Source organism: Colobus angolensis, unplaced genomic scaffold (assembly GCF_000951035.1).
Source record: "Colobus angolensis palliatus isolate OR3802 unplaced genomic scaffold, Cang.pa_1.0 Scaffold465, whole genome shotgun sequence".
Taxonomy (NCBI): Eukaryota; Metazoa; Chordata; class Mammalia; order Primates; family Cercopithecidae; genus Colobus; species Colobus angolensis.
The window spans coordinates 1918791-1943839 of NW_012118099.1; positions in this window are offsets into that span (position 1 = coordinate 1918791).

A 25049-nucleotide genomic window follows, 5' to 3' on the forward strand; every position below is an offset into this window, starting at 1 on the left:
AAAAAAATAAATAAATAAATAAATAAATAAATAAATAAATAAATAAATAAACGGCACTTTCTGAGTCTTTAAAAGTCTTCCTAAACATCTTTAACAAGAGAAAAGGAGACATGCATCTCTGTGCTCCTTCCTGGTCCTGCAATTTGAAGGTGATGGCTGGAGTGCAAAGAGCCTTTTCAAGACAAGGCAGAACAAGAAAGGAGCCTGCACCCAACCATGGAAGCCCTGCACCAGCCTTGGGCAGCCTATCTCAGGGCTTATTCATGAGGAAAGAAGAAATTTTCACCTTGTTTAAATCTCTGTTGTTTGTTTTTGGGCTTTGGGGTTGTGTTGTTGTGTTTGTTAAAAATTGCTAAAAATAATCCTCATTGAAACCCACATTATCTAATTAATAGTGTAAAACAGAAAGGAACCAAATTGACAACCTACATATCTTTTTTTCTAAGGGACCACTTGGTTCTGTGCAATTATATGCTGTTCCTTAGAAATATATTTTCTCCATTGAATAAAAATATTTAACTTCATCTCCCTTGTCTGGACACCAGGGCTTCAAACATAATATATTAATTCACTAAGATTAAGGTCTCAGAGTTTTGCTAAATAAATCCTTCCAAAGACACCACAAACTGCCCATCCTTAACCCACTTTCAATTTCAGCCTTGGGAAACCCATCTCAAAATCACACTCTTTGGCAGACTCTGAAAAAATTTGAGGAGGCAAGACACTAGAAAGACACTGTTGAGGAGGGCTTTTCATAATCTCATTATTTTCTCCCTCTGGAGATTCACTGCTATGAAAAATGTAATTTTCTTGGTTCCTATATAGGAATGCCACCTGAAACACACATACACACACACACCCATCTCCCTGGAGCCACTGTCTCACGTCTTGACTGCTAGATCTACATAAGCAACATACTGCACTAGCCAAACTTCACACATCTGCTGTCTCAAGCAATGAGCCTCAGAATGTCTATAGTACATTTAAGTATATACATATAGTATAGCCTAAATTGAAACTCAATCGTGTTGGGATTTAAATGCCAAGTTCAATAATTCAGATATAAACATGTAGGTGATGGCAGACCACTGGTTTTGAGGCATTTTTGGCATTATATGAAGCAACCCTTGTGATGTGTTTTACAAGTTTGGGAATATATTTTTCCACCACTGCATACTTACATTTGGCATTCGGCAACTTGACACAAACAAGGAAACACAATCAGAACATCAGTTGTGGAAGGAAACTTCCACACCTTTCTCTTAGCCTTCACTGCATCATATAGAAGCCTCATTATCTTCTCAAACCACCTCCACTGTCCTGATTCTTAGTGGAAACTCACTCCAGATTCTGGCAAGAAATTGGTCATTGCTCTCAGTCTTCTTTTTCTTTGTTAAATGTAATACTGTTTATTTAACTTCAAAAACATTTCAGCATTGTAAACATACACACACATACACACAAACAGAATGTTGCAAATCGTGTTTAAGTACAGAAGGTTCTTGAGCCTTCATTGATGCAGTGGCTCTTCACTTTGCTGACAATGAAGAGTTCTACAGTTTGTTTTAAAACAAAGTTTAAAAACTATTGCACTTAACTAAAAACAAACAAACAAACAAAATTTAAAAAAAAAATTAAAAACACTTCTCATGCCAGTTGACCCCACTTTGCCCACAGCTAAGAATGGCAGCAGAATTCTATACATGTCACTATATACAGAAACAAGACAACTTGAAGCTAAATGGATGCCCACTGCAGAGTCAACAGGTCCAGCACCTCATAGTGCATGCTCTGAGCTACCACTCCTCCAAAAGGCATCTTCCTCCTATAGCCTCAATGCCAAGTAAGGAGCATTAAGAGTTTGTCTCAGTTGTTTTTCTCTTTTTACAAACTACAGACACATACAGTTGATAACTCAGGATTCCCAGCCAATAACCATATAGTGAATACCACCTTACAAATTTTTTTTAAATGCCAGAAACATCTTTAAATGCCCTGTCATGCCAACAGCAAAGTCTTTTTTGCTTTGATGCAACAGAACATCAGAATGTCTTTTCATTTTAAAAATGTTTGGAAATACGTACAACTTTAATACAGTTTCAGGCTGCTCCAGACACCCATGGCCACTTCACATAAACCACTGACAATTTCTAGATCACTTTGAGAGACTACAATATAGTTGTGATCAAATTTTAGAATTAAACATAATGAGGGCAATAGACACTTCTGAAATAAGAGATGTGTCAATTATGACTCCCCCCTACTCTAAGGTATTCACAGGGAGACAGGGGAACAGTTTTTTTATTCATCTTCCTTCTCTTCTTCCTCCTCATTGTCTTTGCATTCCTCTTCCACCTCTTTCTGGGCAACTTTGCAGGACCTTCTGTACCATCAAACTTTCCTTTAGACCTACAGTCAGAAACATCCTTCTCACACTTCTCCTTCAGCTGTGCCGCCTTAGTGATGTAAGGCTGGTCTTTACTGTCACTTAAATTATTCCACATCTCACCCAGCATTTTTTCCATGTCTCCAATAGAGAGGCCAGAGTTTGTGGATTTGATCTTGGGGCAGAATTCTGAACAGAACAGAACAGCCTCAAGCTAGCTGCCTCCACAAGAGCTGCCTTCTCAGTTTTCTGTGCCATAAGACCTTTTGGTTTTATGCCTTGACGAATTTTAGTGGGACTAGTGTTCTAGGCTAACAGTATTCTTTCAAGACATTTTGTGTTCTCCTAAAAAATAATCAGAGATAGACTCTCTTCAAGGACGAATAAGGTTTATGAGCAAAAAGTGGTATGGCCCTAGCATCTACTCTTCCTGGGTAATCTGCTCTCATGTAACAACATGGAAACAGTTTATAGTCTCAAGCCACTCCACTGCATTTTTTCATTAGTGTATTATTGGCACGGCTATACAGTACTTGGAGTGGAGTGATTAGGGTTAAGAAACCTAAGTGTGCCCAGGAATTCGAGACAAGCCTGAGTAACACAGCAAGATCCCCAATCTAAAAAAAGATAGATAGATAGATACAGATAGATAGATAGATAGATAGATAGATAGATAGATAGATAGATAGATAGATAGATAGATAACTGAATGAATGAAACCTAAGTGCATCCAAAAGGATGGTCTGTTCCCTGACAAAAGGCAGAAAGAAGAGCAGGTAGAATGAAGAAGGGTACACACTGTTCTTCACACCTGCACTAGATTGTAGTTCTGTGTATTTATATTTTGATTGGGCTATTTTTCCAGCCATCACATAGTCTAAGGCACCACTGAAAATCACCCATGGCACGTTTTATCTTGAATGGGGCCTTTCAGGTAGGTAAGAGATAATGAAGTAAATTGTTAAAATAGTTTTGTCAGTGTAATCACTTGATATTTCCTGATATTTCTGCTACTTTAATTAAAGCAGCAGTTCTGTGTCCCTCCCTCCACCACATAGTACATTTGGAAATGTCTAGAGAAATTTTGGTTTGTCACAACTAAGAATTTGCTACTTATATCAAATGACTAGAGACAAGGGATGCTGCTTACCATACTACAATGCAGGAAACAGATCCAAAATTTCTGTAGTGCCATTAAAAAAAAAAAAAAAGGCCGGGTGCAGTGGCTCATGCACCTTGGGAGGCTGAGGCAGTTGGATCACAAGGTCAGTCATCCTGGCTAACACGGTGAAACCCTGTCTCTACTAAAAAAAAAAAAAAAAAAAAATTAGCCACGCGTGGTGGCGGGTGCCTGTAGTCCCAGCTACTCGGGAGGCTGAGGCAGGAGAATGGCGTGAACCCGGGAGGCGGAGCTTGCAGTGAGCAGAGATCGTGCCACTGCACTCCAGCCTGGGTGACAGAGCAAGACTCCGTCTCAAAAAAAATAAAAATAAAAAATAAAAAAAAACACCGAGTTAAAGCAATGTCTCCTATTTCATGTAATGAAATAACAGTAATACTTACTGTTATATATAATATGCTAAAATTTTATGCTTTTCAAATTATAAGAAAATTTAATGGCCTTATTTTAGTCAACTTAAAATTTATTTATTTTTACATATTTAAAATTATTTTAACTTATAAATCCATTATTACATTTAATATGATTATTATAGATATATTATTTTTAATAGATTTTACTTTTTAGAGCAGTTTTAGGTTCACAGCAAAATTGGATAGAAGGTACAGAGATTTCCTGTGTAGCCCCTGACCCTTCACACACACAGCCTCCCCATCAATATCCCCCACTAGAGTGGTGCATTTGTTACAACTGATAAACCTACATGGACACATCATTATCAACCAAAGTCCATAGTTTACATTAAGGTTCACTCTTGGGTGTACATTTCATGGATTTAGACAAATATATAATGAACATGAATTCATCATTATAACAACATACAATGTAGTTTCATCACCTTAAAAATCCTCTGTAATCCATCTATTCATTTCTCTCTTCCCCTTAACCCCCGGTAACCAAAGATGTTTTTACTGTCTCCATAGTTCTGGCTTTTCTAAATATCACATATTTGGAATCATACAGTATACAGCCTTTTCAGACTGTCTTTTTTCACTTAGTACATAACATGTGTTTAAGTTTCCTCTATGTTTTTTCATGGCTTGATAGTTCATTTCTTTTTAGCACTGAGTATTTCCTTATCTGAATGTACTTGTTATATATTTTATTTTACAAACTATGTTTTCATTTACTCATATCCACTTAATTTGATTATATGTCAGATTCTAAAAGATGTTGAAAAATACTGAAATAAAATTTAATTTTAAAAATATCTTAGATTTACATTTTATAGCTTTATCTTACCACATGTTTTTCCTCCCATTTTAGAGTCAATTCTTGATTGGACTTTAGGTTGTATAGGTTATAACTCTATGGTTATGAAACAAATTTATAATCTCAGGATATTTATAGTTCATTAAGATTGTTATTCTTTTAGTTTTGAAATATAAATTTCTATAGAAGAAAAAGAGAGTTACAGAAATAATTTGCAATAGGTATAAGAAATTTAAATTCTAGATGAGTTTTTCTCATCCAGTATTCCAAGTAACTAATCATTTTTTAAATTTATCCTCTTAAACCACACACTGTTGCATAAAATGAAAATGAAACAAAATGATTATATTAATTTTCAAACTAAAGTATTTTAAAATCTATGGACTTTGACCAAAACATAATGGGCCAATAGACTCAGATTCTACCAGATCAGCTTAACATGTCAACTAATCTTTTCTTTTTATTGGCTTACTTCCATTTTATTTGTTGCTATATTTTTATTTAATTCTTTGAAAGCAAAGAGTCATTTTTCATCTTTTTTATGCAAGAAAGACCAGTGGAAGAAACTTAATTATAAGTTAAATCAGAACACTGCTTCACACATCTTCAGCGTGACAATATACTTGTTTTACTGCCTATAAAAGGAGTCAATTTTACATTTATGTAGTAACAATTAATGGCTAATTTAACATAGCAAAAAATTACAAAATTAATTTGTTTTTAAGCTTGAAATACATTATCTGATTTTTGTATTAAATACTTATTATTTAGTATTTAATCAAGGACCAGGCGCGGTGGCTCATGTCTATAATCCTAGCACTTTGGGAGGCCAATGCAGGCAGATCACTTGAAGCTAGGAGTTTGAGACCTGCCTGGCCAACGTGGTGAAACCCTGTCCTACTAAAAATACAAAAATTAGCTAGGCGTGGTGGTGCATACCTGTAATCCAAGCTACTCCAGGGCCTGAGGCACAAGAATTGCTTGAACTTGGGAGGCAGAGGTTGCAGTACACTGAGATTGCACCACTGTACTCCAGCCTGGGCAAAAGAGTGAGACTCTGTCTCAAACATACATATATTTAATTACGCTTTTCATTACCAATAATATGTTTGTATTCCATGAGCATTATTTCGGCTTGCTCTTAGGGCTCTGCATATAAAGGGTAATCTCAGGGGTCAATTTATAAAAATCTATGTTTTTCATGGGTAAATAAATGTAGCAAAACCTCAAACATTTTGAAGAAATACCATTTGACTTGGCTTCAGTAGAAAACTCTAGTTCTGGCCAGGCACAGTGGCTCACTCCTGTAATCCCAGCTACTTGGGAGGCTGAGGCATAAGAACTGCTTGAACACAGGAGGCAGAGGTTGCAGTGAGCTCAATTGTGCCACTGCTGTCATCCGGACAACAAAGTGAGACTCTTGTCTCAAAAAAAACAGAAAACTCTGGTTTTGTCACTCTAATGGTCTCATTCATTTGTTGCCCATTTCTTATCCTTAAAAGGCCTAGTGCCCTGCTGCCATCACCATCATGTCACTTGATACACTCAGCTGAAACTTTTGCCTTAATATCTATCTTTCCTACTTCTCTGTAAGCAAGTAAGTCTAGGACCATTACTAATTATCCTTAGCACCCTGTTTCTAAGCACAGGACCTAACACATACTAGGTACTCAGAAAATATTTGACAAAGGAAGGGAAGGAATGGAGGAAGGGTAAGAGGGAGGAAGGGAAACAAGGAGGGAAGCTGGGCAGTGATCTTAAAGATAGTGGCCCATGTTCCCAGTGTGCAATCCTGGATCCAGAGAAAACAGAGGAGATGTCATTCACAAATTGTTATTTTTGTCTGCTCTAACTTATCTGGGCTACCTGAAGGACTGATGTGAGTCACTTGTCTCTATTTTGCCTACCTCAGAATACACACAGGGCAGAAAAGTATTAGACATTGCTTGAAAATATTGTAAGGCAAATTAAAAACCTACAGCCACCTAAGGCAAAAGGTTATGGTTTAGACATACAATAGACAGCCTAAAATCTGGGGAAAAAAGTGCTGAGGAAAGTTTCCTTGGGAATTTCGAGCATTCAACAGCACTCATGGGTACCTGGAAATTTAGAAAGCCACATGCATGCAAAAACAGAATAAATGCTTAGAAAAGACCTGAGGAGACCTTAAGCTTTCAACTTTGGCTAATCTCTAGGCTTAAGGTAAGCAGGAAGTGAAGGCTAAGGCAGAGTTGTAAACAGTCTGGCAAAGTATTGAAGGAGCAAATCCAAAGATTTTTTGTGTGTGTTTGTTTTGTTCTTAGCTCCTGGCATTCAAGGAAACCTTTGTCAAACCACCAGCTGAATACAAGCAAAGGAACAAATATTTCAGTGATTATACATGACAAGGAATACAGTCTTTGCAGAAAAAAAAAAAGTTAGGGAAAGTTATTAAACAGATTATTACAGCCTTGCATAATAAAGAACAGCAAGCCCTGGGGAAGAGGGAGAATCCAATATCCAGGGTTACCACATTATAACAGTAAAATGTCAAGTTTTTAATAAAAAGTCACAAAGTGTCCAAACAGGAAAGTATAGCCCATTAAAAGAAAAAATAATAATAATTGAGAGAAACTGTCCCTGAGGAAGCCCAGACATTGGACTTACTAGACAAAAATTTTAAATCAAGTCTCTTAGATACGTTCAAAATGCTAACAGAAACCATAGACAAAGAACTAAAGGAAACCAGAGAAATGATGTATGAACAAAATAAGGATATTGATAAAGTGATAGAATTTTTAAAAGAGAACCACATAAAAATTCTAGAGCCGAAAAATCTAAATGAATGATGAATTTACTATGGGAGTTCAATAGTATATTTGAGCAGGCAGAAGGAAGAATCAGCAAACTTGAAGACAGGATAATTGAAATAGTATAGTCTGGGGAGCATGAAGAAAAAGAAATAAAGAAAAGTGAACAGAGGCAAAGGAACCCATGAGACACAATGAAGTGAACCAATATACACTTGATGGCCCACATCAAGTGGACCAGTATAGAAGTTTCAGAAAGAGAAGAAAGAGACAGAGTAGAAAGTGTATTTGAAAAATAATGGCCAAAAACTTCCCTTATTTAATAAAAAATATAAATTTAGACAAAGGAGAATCTTGAAAGCATCAAGAAAGAAGTGACTAATCACATGCAAGTGATCATGCAAATGAAAATAAGATTAACAGTTGATTTGTCACCAAAAACCATGGAGGCCAAAAAGCAGGGAAATGTCATATTTAAGGTACTGAAATAAAAAACCTGTCAACCAAGAATTCTGTATTTGGCAAAACTATCTTCCAAAACTGAAGGAAAATTTAAGACATTACCAGATAAACCAAAGCTGATGAAGTTTATTATTAGTAGACCTGCCCTATAAGAAATGTTAAGGAGAGTGCATGAGTTTGAAGTGAATGGACACTAGACAGTAACTTGAAGCTGAATAGAGAACAAAAGATCTCCAGTAAAGGATAACTACATGGTTAAATACAAAAGCCAGTATTATATTTTTGCTTTGTAACTCCACTTTTTTATTTCCTACATCATTTAAAAGACAAATTCATTTAAAATAATTACAAATCTCTTATTGAGCATGCATTGTATAAAGATATCATTTGTGACAACAACATAAATGAGGGAAAGGAGCTGTATAGGAGCAAAGTTTCTGTATGCTCTTAAGTTTTTATGAGTTCAAGCTAGATTATTATACATTTAGGATGTTAATTGTAATCCCTATCATAATCACTGAGAAATGTCTGAAATATATATACAAACAGAAATGAGAAGGCAATCAAAATAGAACAGTATAGAAAATCCACTAAACACAAAATCAGGTAGTAATGGGAGGATGTAAGGGACAAAATTGGTATAAGACATACAGAAAACAAACAGCGAACCTGCAGAAGTTAAGTTGTTCACTATAGTAATTAAATGTAAATGAATTAAACTCTCCTCTCAAAAGGCAGAGATTGATAGAATAGATCAAAAACATGATCCAATTATATGCTGCCTAGAAGAGACTCACTTCTGATTCAAAAACACAAATAAGTTAAAGTGAAGAGATGGGGAAAATTTTTTCACGCAAATAGTAACCAAAAAAGAACAAAGATAACTGTACTAATATCGGAAAATTAGACTATAAGTCAAAAGCTGCCTAAGAGGCAAAGAAGGACGTCATATATTGATTAAAAGAGTCAATTAACTTGGAACCCACCTACAATGCTCACGGAAATGTATAATTGTTCAGCTGCTGTAGAAAACAGTTGATAGTTCCTCAAAAATTTAAACATAAAATTATCATATGACCCTGAAATTTCACTCCTTGGTATATACCTCCAAAACTTGCAAGCAGGCACTCAAACAAATACGTGTACACTCATATTTACAGCAACACTCAAAATTAGCCAATAGCCAAAATATAGAAATACCCCTAATACCTAATAATGAATGAATAGATAAGTTAATTGGATAAACTAATTGATAAAACTAACTCTTTTTTATGACCGAATAATATTCCTTTATTTTAATATTCCTTAATTTGTAAATGTATGTACAAAGTAATATTATTCAGCCATAAAAATGAATGAAGCATTGGGCCAGGCGCAGTGGCTTATGCCTGTAATTCCAGCACTTTGGGAAGCTGAGGCAGGTGGATCATAAGGTCAGGAGTTCAAGAACAGCCTGGCCAAGATGGGGAAACTCCATCTCTACTAAAAATACCAAAATTAGCCAGGCATGGTGGTGGGTGCCTGTAATCCCAGCTACTTAGGAGGCTGAGGCAGAGAATTGCTCGAACCTGGGAGGCAGAGGTTGCAATGAACCAAGATTGCGCCACTATACTCCAGCCTGAGCAACAGGCTGAGACTCCATCTCAAAAAACAAAAAAAAAGAATGAAGCATTGATACATGCTACAGCATGAATGAACCCCCAAAATATTATGCTACATGAAAGAAGCCAAACACAAAAGATCAAACATTGTATTATTCCATTATATGAAATATCCAGAATAGATAAATCCATAGAGACTGAATACATATGGATGATTTCCAAAAGTTGTGGGGAAAGGAGATGGAGAGAAAATGCTTAATGGGAACAGATACCTTGGAGTAATGGAAATATTTTAGAAAAAAATAGAGATGGTGGTTGCAAGACATTGTGAATGTACAAAATACCACTGAATTGCTGTTGACTTTAAAATGGTTAATTTTATATTATGTTAATTTCATCTCAATAAATTATCTTTTAATGTAATGCATATGGTAGCATCATAGGTGATCCCTTTGAAATCTTGTGTCTGCCTTTCTTTGCTTCCCATGTAAGTCTTTATGAATCTATATTACTTTTACATCCATAGATATTAGTAACTAAAAATTATTTTTAAAGATATATTTTAAAACTGTTTATCCAAAACAAATGCAGAAATGAACATACTGAAGAAAGTTGAGACTACTTCAACTATCACATAATAGGTAAAAGTAATAGTAACAATATAATAATAATAGCTAAGTGAAAACTCCAGCATTGCAAAGTGCTATAATGATTATACATGTCTTCCTCAATCCTTCTTATGCTAATCTTTTAAGGAAATTTTTTTAAGTAAAGGAAACCAGGGTATGCTATTTAGAAAGTGTTTTGGATACTGCAGTGGGTACTTGACCTAAGAGGAGAGAAGGAATTTTCCCTTGCAGATGTCACCATGGCAGCTGACGTTCCTGTCCTTGCCCCTCTGTTAGCTACTCTGGGCTTGAGAAACAAGAGCAGAAACAGAAAGCAAAGATGGGACAAGGGGATACTCGAGAGTGAGTTCCTGTTACTCAGAAGTCATTGTAATTAACTTTTTAAATATCCACAGCCCTTTACTCCAGGACTTGTTATATAATTAACCTCACCTGAACTTCTAAAATCGGTAACAAAGGCAGAACCAGTATTATTACACTCATTCTGAGGCTGAGTAAACAAGCTGAGAGGGGTGGTAGGACTTCCCCAGCAAGTAATAAGTTGGGGATGAGGAGGTGGAGGTCTGTTCCTCCACTAGGGCCTGCTGGAGTTGCCCACACACTCATAGATCTGACCCAATAGAGTAATTTCTCCTTTCTTAAAGGTAAAAATTTTAAAAGATATGCTTATCTTATTCTGTCTGACTTAACAAAGATTCCTATGGGGTCATCTGAGCCTAGAAAATCAATACTCATTTTATTTTTCCTTTTTGGGATTTTATTTTGTGAGCTGCCTTTGGTGAAGGAATTGGGGGTTGGAGAGAGATTAAGGCACAAGCAGGAGAGCCTTTTTGATATTCCTGTCTCTCCTGCTTGCTGGGCTGGCAGACTCTGACTGATTGGACCTGCCAGCACACTTCAGCCAGCACCCCAACAAACATATGATGGCAGGGTCAATATTTACTTTCATTTAATGCGTGCAGTGCTTCATCTATTTATTTTTTCAGCAGGCAATTAGACTTCATGGAGCAAAATCCTTTTGTTCTCTACATGGGTTACTGAATATCAGAGCTGTAGAAAACAGCTTTCAGACAAGACTATCCTACCCTTATCACCCAGTGTTTGCCTACAGTTCCTTCTCCTGTGTGAAGAAAAAGAAATGCACATATATAAACACACATATAAACATTGAGAATATATCATTATAATCATATATAATATATAATATATTATATGTATACCATTGTCCATTGGTATTCATGGGGGATTTCAAATGGATACCAAAATCTGCCAATGCTCAAGTCTCCCTACATAAAATGGCTTAGTGTCTGCATATAACCTATGCACATCCTCCTACACACTTTAAATCATCTCTAGATTCCCTATAATATCTAATACAATGTAAATGCTATGTAAATAATTGTTATGCTATATCGTTTCAGTGAAGTGACAAGAAAAAAAGATTTTCATGTTCAGTGCAGATGCAAATTTTTTGTTGTTGTTGTTTTCTTTCTTTTGTTTTGTTTGTTTGTTTGTTTTGAGATGGAGTCTCCCTGTGTCACCCAGGCTGGAGTGCAGTGGCACTATCTCAGCTCACTGCAACCTTCACCTCCCGGGTTCAAGGGATTCTCTCATCTCAGCCTCCCAAGTAGCTGGGATTACAGGCACCCACCATCATGGCCAGCTAATTTTTGTATTTTTGTAGAGACAGGGTTTCACCAAGTTGACCAGGCTGATTTTGAACTCCTGACTTCAGGTGATCCACCCGTCTCGGCCTCCCAAAATGCTGGGATTACAGGTGTGAGCTACCACGCTCAGCCTGCAAGTTTTTAAAAAATATTTTTGAACTAAGGTTTGTTGAATCCATGGATGTGGAACCCACAGATACAAAGAGACAACTATATTTGAAATACATTGTTAAAAATATAGCACACATATTATTTAGAAAACATCATATAGTATTCTTTTGAATTTGGGCAAACATCATATCAATGTGATTTTTTATGCCTTTTGAGTGGCTTTTTTATAAGTAGGGAAGATTATTCAGGAGCTTTGTTAAAAATGAAAACCGCAGGTCTTTCTTGAGCTTTTAGTTCTGTTATAAATTTTATCATTTTGTTCTCAAAACTGATGCATTTTAACAATAACTTTTTTTACATTATACTTTAAGTTCCAGGGTGCATGTACACAACGTGCAGGTTTGTTACATATGTATATATGTAAATGATAAGTTAATGGGTGCAACAATAACTTTTAAGGAAGTTTTGATTAATGTATTAAATTATATACAAAACTTAGTCAATAAAAATACCTTTAAACATTTTAAGGAACATTTATACATTTTATTTCTATCACTTTCTAGCTGTCTTGGTCTGTTTGTGTTGCTATAAAGGAATACCTGAGGTTGGGTAATCTATAAAGAAAAGAAGTTTATTTGGCTCACAGTTCTGCAGGCTGTACAAGAAGAATGGTACCAATTTCTACTTCTGGTTAGGGCTTCAAGCTGCTTCCACTCATGGCAGATGGTGAAGGGGAGCCAGCTTGTAGAGATCACATGGCAAGAAAGAAAGAGAAGGGAAGTGACACACTTGTTAACAACCAGTTCTTCAGGGAACTAATAGAGCTAGAACTCACTGATTACAGTGAGGATTGCACCAAGTCATTCATGAGGGATCTGCCTGCATGATCCAAACACCTCCCATTAAGCCCCACCTCCAGCACTGGGGATCAAATTTTAACTTGAGACTTGATGGAGCCAAACAAACCATATCCAAATCATACCACTAGCCCTGGAACCTAGATCAGTTAACCTCTCTGATCTTTAAAAAGGAATACTAATTCCTCTTGCTAGATTATTGTGAGAATTACAATAAAAATATACAGAGCAATGGGAATATTACTTGACACTAAACAATAAATAATTGCTGCCATTATAATATTCTTACAGTTATTGACCACCAAAGAATTTGTTTCTGCATGTGATGTAAACGAGGTACATTGAAGTAGAGTGCCTTGCAGGCCAGAGCCTAGTCTCTCTGGGACCTGTCGTGAACTTGTGAGTTCAGAATCTCCTCCTGCCTTTAGACACAGCTTCCCATCAACCCAGCGAGAGCACCCAGAAAGTCTTTCCCCCTTTCCATGGTTCATTCTAAATGAAGTCAACAGACGTTTACTGAGCTCCCACTACATGCCAAATACAGAGGTTTGTAGAGGACACCGTAAGCAGGAAAACGGGCCTCTGCCCTCCAGAAGATTGACTGCAGTTCTTGCAGGGAGAAGAGCCCCTCATAACCAACATACACGCAGCGCGGACACGGATGAGGGCCATCACTGGCCCCAGTAGACCCGGGAACACAAAAAGGGGTGAGGAAGAGAGACAATCAGTGAAATTAGATGGGTAATTCATCTTCCCAGGTCAAGTTTGAGTAGTAGAAAACTCAGAGCAGCTAAGGTATGAAATACTAAGACCATGGACTAAGTTAGAGGGCCCTTAATTTGTAAAATTTGCATGTTTAGGTAGCACAGATAGATGTAACTAAATCAGAGTCATCAAATACAGCTAGATTCTGCCACTCCATACAATTACTTCTATGTAGGGCAGGAATGGGATTGTTACAGAACTTGAATTTCTGCTCTACTTGACCCACTCCTAAACATTTGTACGTAGATTATTTCGTTGGATTTTCACAACCAAACATGGTGCTTGGGATTTTTTCCTGCTAAGCCAGGTTGATACAGTTTAGCTAGATGTTTGCCTGTATTGTGTGATTTGACAGGCTTTGAAGACAGCCTTCCAAAAGCTCTCCATCTCCCAGAAATGTCATAGTCACTAATACATTCCTTTGGGTTAACAACTGGCTCCAGGAACTTCACATCTTAAGCTGATTGTCATGTGTGAATTTTGTTGTGAGCTAGTTAATTATTGTCATAATAATTAGAGAAAGTACAGAAAAAGCACCTACTTGCTGAGCACCTATATGCAGAAGCAAAGCTAGTGGCTAGGGCACAACAATGAATAGGACAATTCCTGCCCTACAGTGGTTCACAGCTTAATGCCTGGAAAGAGGAAATTTTTGAAACCCGCCACACTGCTGGAGGGAGGCGGGTGTGCTAAGACCCTGTAGCAGGGCCCTGGGTGATCCAAGGTAGCATGAGGGCTCCTGTACTTAGTGATCAAAAAGATAAGAAAGTGCTTAGTTGAATTTTAGCTATTTTACAATCTGATCTGGAGTAGCCTTGTTTCCTAGACCTCTCAAGGCTCTTCTCACCTTGGCCTCCTAAAACATCAGCGTTATACTATCCCAATCTGGAGTGTTCATTTAGGTGTCCTGTTGACTTTGCCTCCTGAGTGTCTTAACATCATCCACTCCTCCCAGGCCTACCGCTCCAATGTTGGGTCCCCATTTCCCTGCCTCCAGCCTCGTGGCTACCCACCACTCACCCTATACTGCAGCCAGCGTGTCCTTCCGAAACACTAAATCTGATCTCTCTCACCTTCTCTAATTCTGATCACCCCACTTCCCAAGTAAAACCCTGCCACACACCTGCATATTCTAGTTCTCCAGCACATAGAGTTCTCACTCTGTACACCTTTCCCAATAAACTCACACGCACACACACACACCCCCGTGAGTTCTAGCCAAAATGAACCACAAGCCCAAAGAGGATATGTATACTTTTATTTTTAATAATTACCACCAGATTTCTTTTCCCAAAGCTGTGGCAACTATTTCTCCCCTTCCTCACTGACCCTTTTAATTATGCTAACACGATGTGTGATCTTATTGTTTAAATAAGATCATTTTCCCCTGACCTCTAGTGAGGCTGAGCATATTTTCACCTGTTGATTGCAAAGTAGGATTTCTCCTTTATAAATTACCTGTTCATAATCCCTGCTTAATTTTCTATCAGAGCACTTTTCCCTTTTTATTCATTTGTAGATGCTCTTTGTGATATTAACTTTTAAATTTTCTGGTATACATAATGGTTAACAAATATTGAGTGCTTTATGTGCCAGGCACTGTTTTCCCCAGTCAACTGTGGGTCTTTTGATTTCATTCATGTTACATTTTTCTAAATATAAATTAATAAATGCTTTATGAATAATGGATAAATGAATGAGTGACTTAATTGAATGAATGAAGTATGCAAATTTAATCTCCTTTGAAAGACTGGCTTTTTGATCAGGGGCTACATCGTTACATGATTCCTCTGTATTCTTTTGTAGCTCTCCATCTCTTTTTCCTGATCCTTCCAACTGTCATTCTATGCCTCTTGTTTGACCAGGAAGAGGTACACCAGATACATTTCATAAATAATTAATAGGAAGAATGCCTCTTCTCTCTCCTGTAAGTGTTGAGCTTTGGAAAGGGCTTAGAAAACACACACCTGGAGTAACAGCAGGAAATGCTTCTTGTTTTATGAATTGTATTAGGGGAGCAGTTATTAGTTACCTTAAAATGGCATGTACAGCACTTAGGGACATAAAGGATCTTGGCAATAAGGCAACTAAAATTTTAGTATTATTTCTTTAATATACTGTATCCTGCTGGGAGGACTTTAAAATTCTTTCAGGCTTATTTATGAAGCACCAACCAGTCTGCAGAACTCTAGGGAGATTCACTCTCTGTTCCAACTCCCACAAAAAAAGGAGAATATACAACTGAGCAAAGCAGAATGGCAGAAAAATATTAAACCAGAATCAGAGAGACTTCTCCGCAAAAGCATGGATTGGGTGACTTTCTTTTAATTTTAGAAGAGTGTTACATTTGAATTTATACTACTACATGACTGTGTAATTTAAGAGTAAGTTATCTCTCAATATTCCCACCCCATTGTTCTGCTGAGGCTACAAAACAACCTCAACTGCTCTTTTTGTATTTGCTTTTCCCCCCTAGTTTGCTTTTAATAGTTCCTTCTATTATGTGACTCTTAAATAAAGTAAGTGCATTTGGGATACTTTGTGTGTTACTTGCAGATAAAACACTTAAGTGTTTCTTTTGGAATCAAAAACAGCTTCCTGAGGAAATAACTGAAATCACGGAGTTGTTGAAAAAGTCGATAAGCAAAATCGGGTCACCAGAAAAAAAATCATCTTTTTTTTTTGAACAAAGCATCTAAAGAAGCTTTACAAAGAAACACAAGCAGAAAGACCTAGGCCCAGAGATGGCTTTAGTTGGGCCCTAAATACCAGGCTATAGGCAATGGGAAAATCAAGGTTTTAATAAGAATGAAGAGCACGACTAGGTTGAGCAAACTCATCATGAATGACTACAAAGCCATTTCCCTGAAGACGGATTCATGACATCTGGCTTAGATGACTCACCTGTCCTCTGGCTGGAAGCAGAGGTCCAGGCAAAATGATCAAAACACTGGTGCATAACTTATTCTAGCCTGAGGATAATCATTGACATCAGACTTTAGTGAGTCTTAGGCAGGATCAATGCATTCATTTATTCATTCATTAGTCAATGAATATTTATAGAGTACATACATTTCTAATAATATGCTATGTCCTTGTGCAGGACACAAGTCTCTGTTCCAAATCCAGCAGGGGCAGCTAAGTCAAATGTCTACAGAAGACAGGCAGGTAACATAAATGTGGCAGGCAAGGTGGAAATTGGGGATGTGGTAGATGGAAGACTAGAGACTCCATCTACAAGAGGTTGCTCTTACTCAGATCCACTGATTATTTCCATAAGGGAACACGAGTTCAGTATCGCCTCATTTTCAAAACCAAAGCCTCAAATCCAAATTTTATTATGAAATTTCTTCTTTTAAAACATTAGCAACTAATTAGGATTTTTTAAAATACTACATCAGCTAAGCAAAACATGACTGCAAGGCCAAATTTGACTGGAGTAGCCTGTTTACAACTTCCGGCATAGAACATTACATAATGTTTACAAACATAGGCAGTGAATTTCACAAACTGGTGCCATTTCTCCCTCCTCCTCCCATCAAGTTTTGATGATATTTGAAGTATGGAACAGCTACTCATAAAATATGTTTGACACACACAAAAAAAACTTTTTTAATGGTTGAGATACGATCCTGGAAATCTCTCCATTTTGTCTAGGATTTCCTACGCAATGACTAAAACATATTAATAGGAAACTTTCTAATCAAATGTCTTACTACGTACATATCATGGATTCTCTTGCGCGCTCGCTCTCTCTCTCTCTCTCTCTCTCTCTGTGTGTGTGTGTGTGTGTGTCTGTGTGTGTTTTACAAGGCTGTCTCAAAATCTAGATGCTAACCCTTTGCTTATTCTGAAATCCAGGCATTCTTGGCACTGTAAATCCCCAGTAATTTTTACCAAGGGGACAGTAAGCTTTTCCTTTTTCTGGAGATTGCCACATTCTCTCTCTCTACCTATAGGAAGCATGTCACTCTTGATCCTCAGCCCCAGCCAGAGTGTTGCATCCACCTACCACTAGCCTAGACTACAACTGTGTGCAAATTAGGAAGGGACCCCTGAGGCTTTACTAATACTTGCTGGAAAGATGTCAGAATATACAAACCTCCCACTCCATCAAGAACGGGTCCTGTGCCCATCTCCTCCGGGGGTACTTTCTCTCCAATTCATCCTCAAATCCCCCCCGCTTCCTCTTTTTTGGCACCTCATAAACCATGGACCTGAGTTTCCAACTTCCCGTTTTCACAATTAATTAACTAGTCATAAAGAAGAACGTAAACTATGTGCTCCCATCCCCAACCCCAGGTCTAGATCTTGTAAAAGACTGACAGGCAAGGTCACCTTTACTGAGCTATGTGAGAGCGATGCTTCGAACAAACTGAAACAGAGAGGACTGCGTATGTGGTACGTGGCAGCTTTCCAGTGACTCTTGAGTGCAAGCTTTAGAAAAGAGGCTGAAAGGCCGGGCGCAGTGGCTCATGCCTGTAATCCCAGCACAGCACTTTGGGAGGCCAAGGCAGGTGGATCACAAGGTCAGAAGTTTGAGACCAGCCCGGCCAGTATGGTGAAACTCTGTCTCTACTAAAAATGCAAAAATTAATCGGGTGTGGTGGCATGTGCCTATAGTCCCAGCTACTCGGGGGGTTAAGGCAGAAGAATTGCTTGAATCCAGGAGGTGGAGATTGCAGTGAGCTGAGGTTGTGCCACTGCACTCCAGCCTGGGCAATAGAGGGAGACTCTATCTCAAAAAAAAAAAAAAAGAAAGAAAAGAAAATAGGCTGAAAATGGGGGTGGGGGTGGGGGGCACAATGGCAAATTAGTTCCATCCACCCTAAGATATATTTTTGGTTTGACTTTGTTTTCTCCTGCACATCATTTTCTAAAGTTTGAATCTGAACGCTTTAGGACTTTAACCACTCCTCTCAATTGTCATTATACACAATTAATTAATTAAGAAGTAGATTCTGCTATTAAGACCAAGACCCAAAGCACCTGTGACTTCAATAAAACAAGAGTTTGTTTTTCTGTTATGTGACTGCCTGAGCATAAGCATGACAGAACTGGAATAATGGGTCCGTGGTATGAGGGACTTGAGAGCCTTCTATATTGTTATTCAACTATCTCTAAGGCATTGTGCTCATTGGAGTGGCTGAGGGTCAGTCATCACCACTTACCACCAGGTACAGATTGCAGCCACTACGTAATAGGGAAGGGGAAGGCATGGGGGTATGTCCATTCCTTATGATGGTACAATCCAGAAGTTACACACATCATTTCTGCAAACATCTCATGGGCCAGAACTGTGCTTCACCTGGTAGCTGGGAAGCCTGAGAAGCATGGTGTGTATTCTGAGCAAGACTCCATCACTAACATTGGAAGTGCACCAGTAGCCTCTGCCAACCTTTTACCTGCTCAGAGTTTCCTGAGAGAACAACATAAGTGACTTTTCTTATTGCCCATCACAGGCCTCCCCAGCACAGGTATCCCCAGGCGAATGTTGATTTAGTTTCTAGGGGAACAAAAGTGAACAGTTAACTAATACTAATCATGTACAGCAGTTTTAATGTAATAAAACTATAAAAAAAACAAAGGAAAGCAGTGCCACCTTTTGTTTGTCTGCTAGTGACTGGCTCAGATTTGGCTTCATAGCCTTGTAACCAAACAGAACAGAGGCGGTGCTCACACTCCTCGCTCGACTCAGAAGCCAACTGCAGTCTGCAAAATCTGGTTTTCAAAATATGTAAATTAAGGTCAAACAACCCTACATCTGAGATTTAATGGCTAATCTGTTCAGACAGCTGCTTCTTAGCCACTAAATTACAAGGTGACTGAGTACATTAAGATTTTCACACACAACTAACTCCTCAAATTGTATCTCATACTTTTCTAAGACTTTCATGGGCAAAGCTAGTCAGATGAGCTATGGTTATAGCAGAAAGAGGCAATCTGTCGCCATTTGTTTTCCAATAGACAAAGAGGCATTATTTTCAGGTTGATTAAAACTGGTCACTCAGGCCAAATTCCAGGATGAGGTCATGAAGATCAGTCACTGTGAGGTTTATTGCCAAAGGCAACTGGGAAAAAAGAGTCCAGTTTTCTTTGCTGAAAGACATATTGCCAAAAATTCAAATTAAACTTCAAAATTATACTACCTTTCTCCATGTTATCCCATACATATTAAAAATAACAAAGCCAAGCACAGGTCCTTAAACATTAGCCTTATGCGTGGACATTGTTTAGTATTTACACTGGGTTAAATACTAAACATTGGGTTAGTATCATTGGGTTAAAGCAGTAATTGTTTATTTCTGCTATTCTCTTTCTCTTCTCTGAAAATGGAAACTTATTTACTTTATAAAACTACACTTACAAGCAAAATATTTTGGAACATGTTTCATTCTGCTCATATAATATACTTAACATTATTATTAAATATTAGAGAATTTTAATAAGTGATCACTTCACCATGCAAACTTTCTGATATTTAGTATAAATTACTTTATTTCCACCAAACTATCTTGCCAATGAATTAAAATTACTGTGAATTCCTAAAACAACTCTGAGTCTGGTAGTATAAGCATGCTATAAGAAAATTTCACAAGCTAAAAACAATAACAAAATAGCTCTTCTACCAAGCAAGAATTTAGAATTAACAAAGAGTTTTAGCCCTTTGGGAGGCCCAAATGGGAGGATTGCTTGAGGCCAGAAGTTCAAAACCAGCCTGGCAACATAACAAGACTCCATCTGCACAAAAAAAAAAAAAAAAAAAAAATTAATTAGCCAGGCATGGTGTTGTGGGCCTGTAGTCCCAGCTACTTAGGAGGCTGAGATGGGGGCATCACTTGAGCCCAGGAGGTTGAGGTTGCAGTGAGCCATGATTGTGCCACTGTACTCCAGCCTGGGAGACAGAGTGAGACCCTATCTCCAATTGCCTTTAACACTTTTTGTTAAGAGACAAGGTCTTGTTCTGTTGTCCAGGCTGCTGTGCAGTGTAGTGGTACTGTCAGAGCTCATAGCTCAGTGCAGTCTTGAACTTCTGGTCTCAAGAGATCCTCCTGCCTCAACCTCTCAAATAGCTGAGACTACAGGTGCTCGCCACCACACCCAGCTAATTTTTCAAAATTTAAGTTTTTTTTAGAGATAGGGATCACACTGTGTTGCCCAGGCTGGTTTCAATCTTCTGGCCTCAAGAAATCATTGTGCCTCAACCTCATGAGTAGCGGAAATTACAGGTGCGAGTCACAGCACCTGGTTCAGTTTACTACTAATGTAGCATATACAGTACAAATTTAAGGAGCAAAATGAACTAGCATTGTTTGAACATAAATACAAGCCATTCAACATAAAATAATGTATTGCTAAAACCATAAATTGTTAATTTATGAGCTCATGATTTTTTTAAAAAGTGATCAGCTTTGGACTAAAACTGTCTTTTCTAACCGGTATCACCTTGAAATTCACAGGGCAAAAAAAAATGACTTAAAATTGAAATTAATAAAAACCAATTATACCTTGAATTATCGTGAATTCAAAAGGAAATAATTATGAGGCTTTAAAAAATTCAGTTGGTTCTTAGAATATAACCAAAAAGCTTGAAAACATTTGAAAAAGTTCTATCTACTTGCTTCATTATTTATAAGTGAGAAAAACTGTCAGTAACCTAAATATCTTTTTATATGGTAGGCTTAAAATGTCATTAAATGCTGCACTCAAAAGAATATGAAATATTAATAACATGGAAAACTATTATAATAGAATTCTAACTATAAAAAATAAGTAATCAGGTGTTTTTCCCTCAAAGGAATAAATCACTGATCTGGGAAAATAATTTTGGTTTTCATCGGCAGAAACTGAGAAAGAACCACATTTCATGCCCATGGTCCTATGCTGTAATTTTAATAGTGAAACGCAGCAATGTAAACATCGACTGAAATTTTCTTGGGTGGCATTTACTTGACATCCATGCATGTTAATGACTTCTCCTTCCAGTGGGTCCCCAGGATCCCAGATATGACAGGTTTGGTGAATGAGCTGGACTCTGTGGGATGCAGATGAGTAGCACCTTCATTTTTCTTCACTTTGATCATTAGGTATCTTCTGTCAGATCTCCCTGCTCTGCCTCTAGCTGACAGCTTAGGCATCCCTCCTAGATTTCCAGGCCCTTTCAGATGTGAAAAGGTTTTCTTTTCAGGCAAAGTATTAAGAAGTCCAGTGTGATAAACATGAAAACTTTGATCTATCTGGAGTCTCTCCCCAGCCCTCCACAGACCAGTAGCAGGGAAGGGGGTGGTCTCCTCCATATCTTCACAGCGCCTCCATGTGGCTCCTCCACTTTTCTTCTCTCACTCACTGTGCACCCTTTGGCTCCTCCAGGGTTGAAGGAAGTTGGCAGGGAGAGGACAGGTAAGGGGGTAAATAGGTTTGACTCAATGGGTGCTGTTGTAACCTGATGTTACTGATCCCTGCATGGCAGATGTGTTCACGCTGGCTTTCTCTTTTGGGGGTTCTTTGAGGACTCTGCCCTCAGATTCGTACATCATTCTATGTGCTTGATGTGCTCCCCAGATAGCTGCTTACTCCCGCTGCCCCAACCATGTTTCTGGTGGGATATTCCACAGGCTCTTCGAGCAAAGGTGGCCACACTGGCCTCACCTCAAGGGAGGTACAGCCACCATCACCTCCACTGCAATCCCTCACTTCGCTCTGTTTCAGAAGCGAGTCCAGAGGACCTCACACCTTTGAAGTTTCTAGGAAGAAGTCAGGCCCCAGATCATCCAAACTCTGGGAGTCAGGTGTCAAAGTCTTCTGTGAACTTTCTCACCAGCCTCCACTCCAGTGCCAATGCCTCCTAAGGATTTATGGACCCCTCTCACTCAGCTTGAGGTGGGAGAGGGCAGCATTTTCCTCTTTTCCACTGAGCGGATAGGGGGCCACACCACAGAGCTCAGAATCTACCAGACTTTTAAGAAATCCTCATTCTCAATCCTTCACTAAGCCTAGAAGAAGTAACAGAGGCAGTGTGGAGTCACCTCTTAGCAAGGACTATAGAGATGATCTAGCACCTCTCTTTAGAATATAGGGGTACTTGTCATCTATTGTTCTCAACTTTGCAGCCTCAACTAAAATTAAGAAAAATCATGTTTTCCTTTTGTGAATGATACCTCTTACTCATTAATAAATAAATTTTCTTTACCATCTCTGCTCAATGCCAATGGATTATTCTAAAAATTAAATGGTAAGTCAGTTTCAAGTACTTTGGGTTTTCCACTCAATCACTCCAAGACCCCTGAGGCTTTCTTAAATAGACTATAGGAATGCTTACATCAGTTTATTTTTTGCAATGACTCATAACTGGGCTTCAGACAGGACCAGGCTTGTCTGCTGAACTGGTAAGGCAGGCCTGCCAGGAGTGTTTGCTTTGTTTTGTTGGCTGAAAAAGAAGACAGGCAGGGTGCCCAGGACGCAGAGGCCAGGAGATGCTGTAAGAGAACATGGCAGACTCTCAGTGATGTTCCCCTTGGCCAGCCCCATAAATTTGGGTTTGAGACCTATGGAGAAAGTGGCCACTGGTGCACATGAAAGGAGCTGTCTTCATAAGGGATTCTGAGACACTGTGAGACAGGAGGATGCAGTCAGGGTGAGGAGGAGGGGTCTTCTCTCCAGTTAGGCATAGGGCACAGAATGCCTTCGGAACATTAAGAACTCAGAAGAGGGCAGCATGCTGATGCATGCAGCTTTGGGGTGTCAAGAGTCAGCGTCTGTGGCCAGAACATCAGTAGAATCTCAGTGGTCTCACATGACAGTGGCAGTGGATATTAATTAACTAGATCCTAGAAAACTCCTCAAGGAGAGTTAATCCAAGTGTCTTCTGTGTATTCAACCAGCTCCAAGTGTAGGTTCTCTGGGTAATATTCAGTCCCCCTCCAAAGGTAGCTCTTCCCATTTAACCAAGTCATACAACGTGATATAAAATACTGGAGAGAGAACAGGATAGCTTCAATATCAACTCCAATTTGAGAAAAGAGAGAACACAGTAGTTCCTGGACTATGACATATATTTGTTCCTGCTGGACAGGAGCAGCAGGGACTCCATGCCTTGGCAGTCCTTGATCTACCTGTCAGCTGCCCCAGCTTCGGCTCTTAGGGGAAAAATATCCTTTGCTCATGGATTTCCTTGATCACTGACGCTCTCCCTCAAGACCTCCCAGAACTACAGTGGAGATTGGGACTGGCCTTCCAGTGGCTGTATCTCTTTTGAGACTATTTTCAACTGGTATGAATTCTGGGGGCTAAAGGAGGTTGAGCAATTGAAACTGTTGGGACACATGCTTAAAAGCTCTGTGACCATGTAGCTCCTTAACAAACTTAGCAGGCTTCAATTCCATAGGCTATTAACTCATGCTTTAGAACCATTTGAGTCATCAACCTTGGGCATGGAATCTGACCTCCAAAATTCTTTATTCTCTCAACAGGCCTGGATGCATGTGCCAATTTTTGGACACTCCCTTGGTCTCTGCCTCAGGACAATTTGAAACAATAGACTGGGCTGGGCACAATGGCTCACACCTGTGCTTTGGGAGGCCGAGGTGGGAGGATTGCTTGAAGCCAGGAATTCAAGACCAGCCTGGCCAACATGGTGAAACCCTGTCTCTACAAAAAATACAAAAATTAGCTGAGCGTAGTGGCACACACCTGTAATCTCCAGAGCCTGGGCAACAGTATAAGACTCTCTGTCTCAGAAAAAAAAAAAAATAAAGTAAAATAGACTGAGGTAGGGCAGCAACCATTAATCTGCTCCTTCCCTGCAGCCACATCCAAACTGGCATTCACAGTGAGAGTCATTGTCCCTATTTCACAGGACAAGAGGTACCTGGGGAGGGCTCAAGGGGTCGTGTGTCTCCTGGATCCCATAGTGCCTCCAACTATGGCTCTTGCTTGCATTAACATTAGGTTAGGGAGATCATTTGGTTTCTTTTTTCCAGATATTACAAAATGTGGATCTTTAGCTAAGTTATACACTATAGCTAGAATAGGCTCTTTTAGCAAAGTTGTGTTTTCTTCTCCCTCTATCAAAGAGCCATTTATTGGGATATTATTATTAATTGAATGTCTAATCAGTACTTAGTATAACTCTTTGATAGTTACTGCTTATATGCTATGTGTAAATGCACATTATGTTCAGGGCCAGCTAAATAATTTGCAGAGTTTAGTACAAAATAAAAATGCAAGGTTCCTTGTTCAGAAAAGAAAATGCTGTTAGTTATATTTACTAAAATATAAAACTATTTTCTTTCTTTTGTAGTCTCTCTCTCAACTTGTCCTGTGCTTATAATTTCCTAATTAATGTCATTCTAAGTAAAAAAAAAAAAAAAAAAAAAAAAATTAATTAGCCA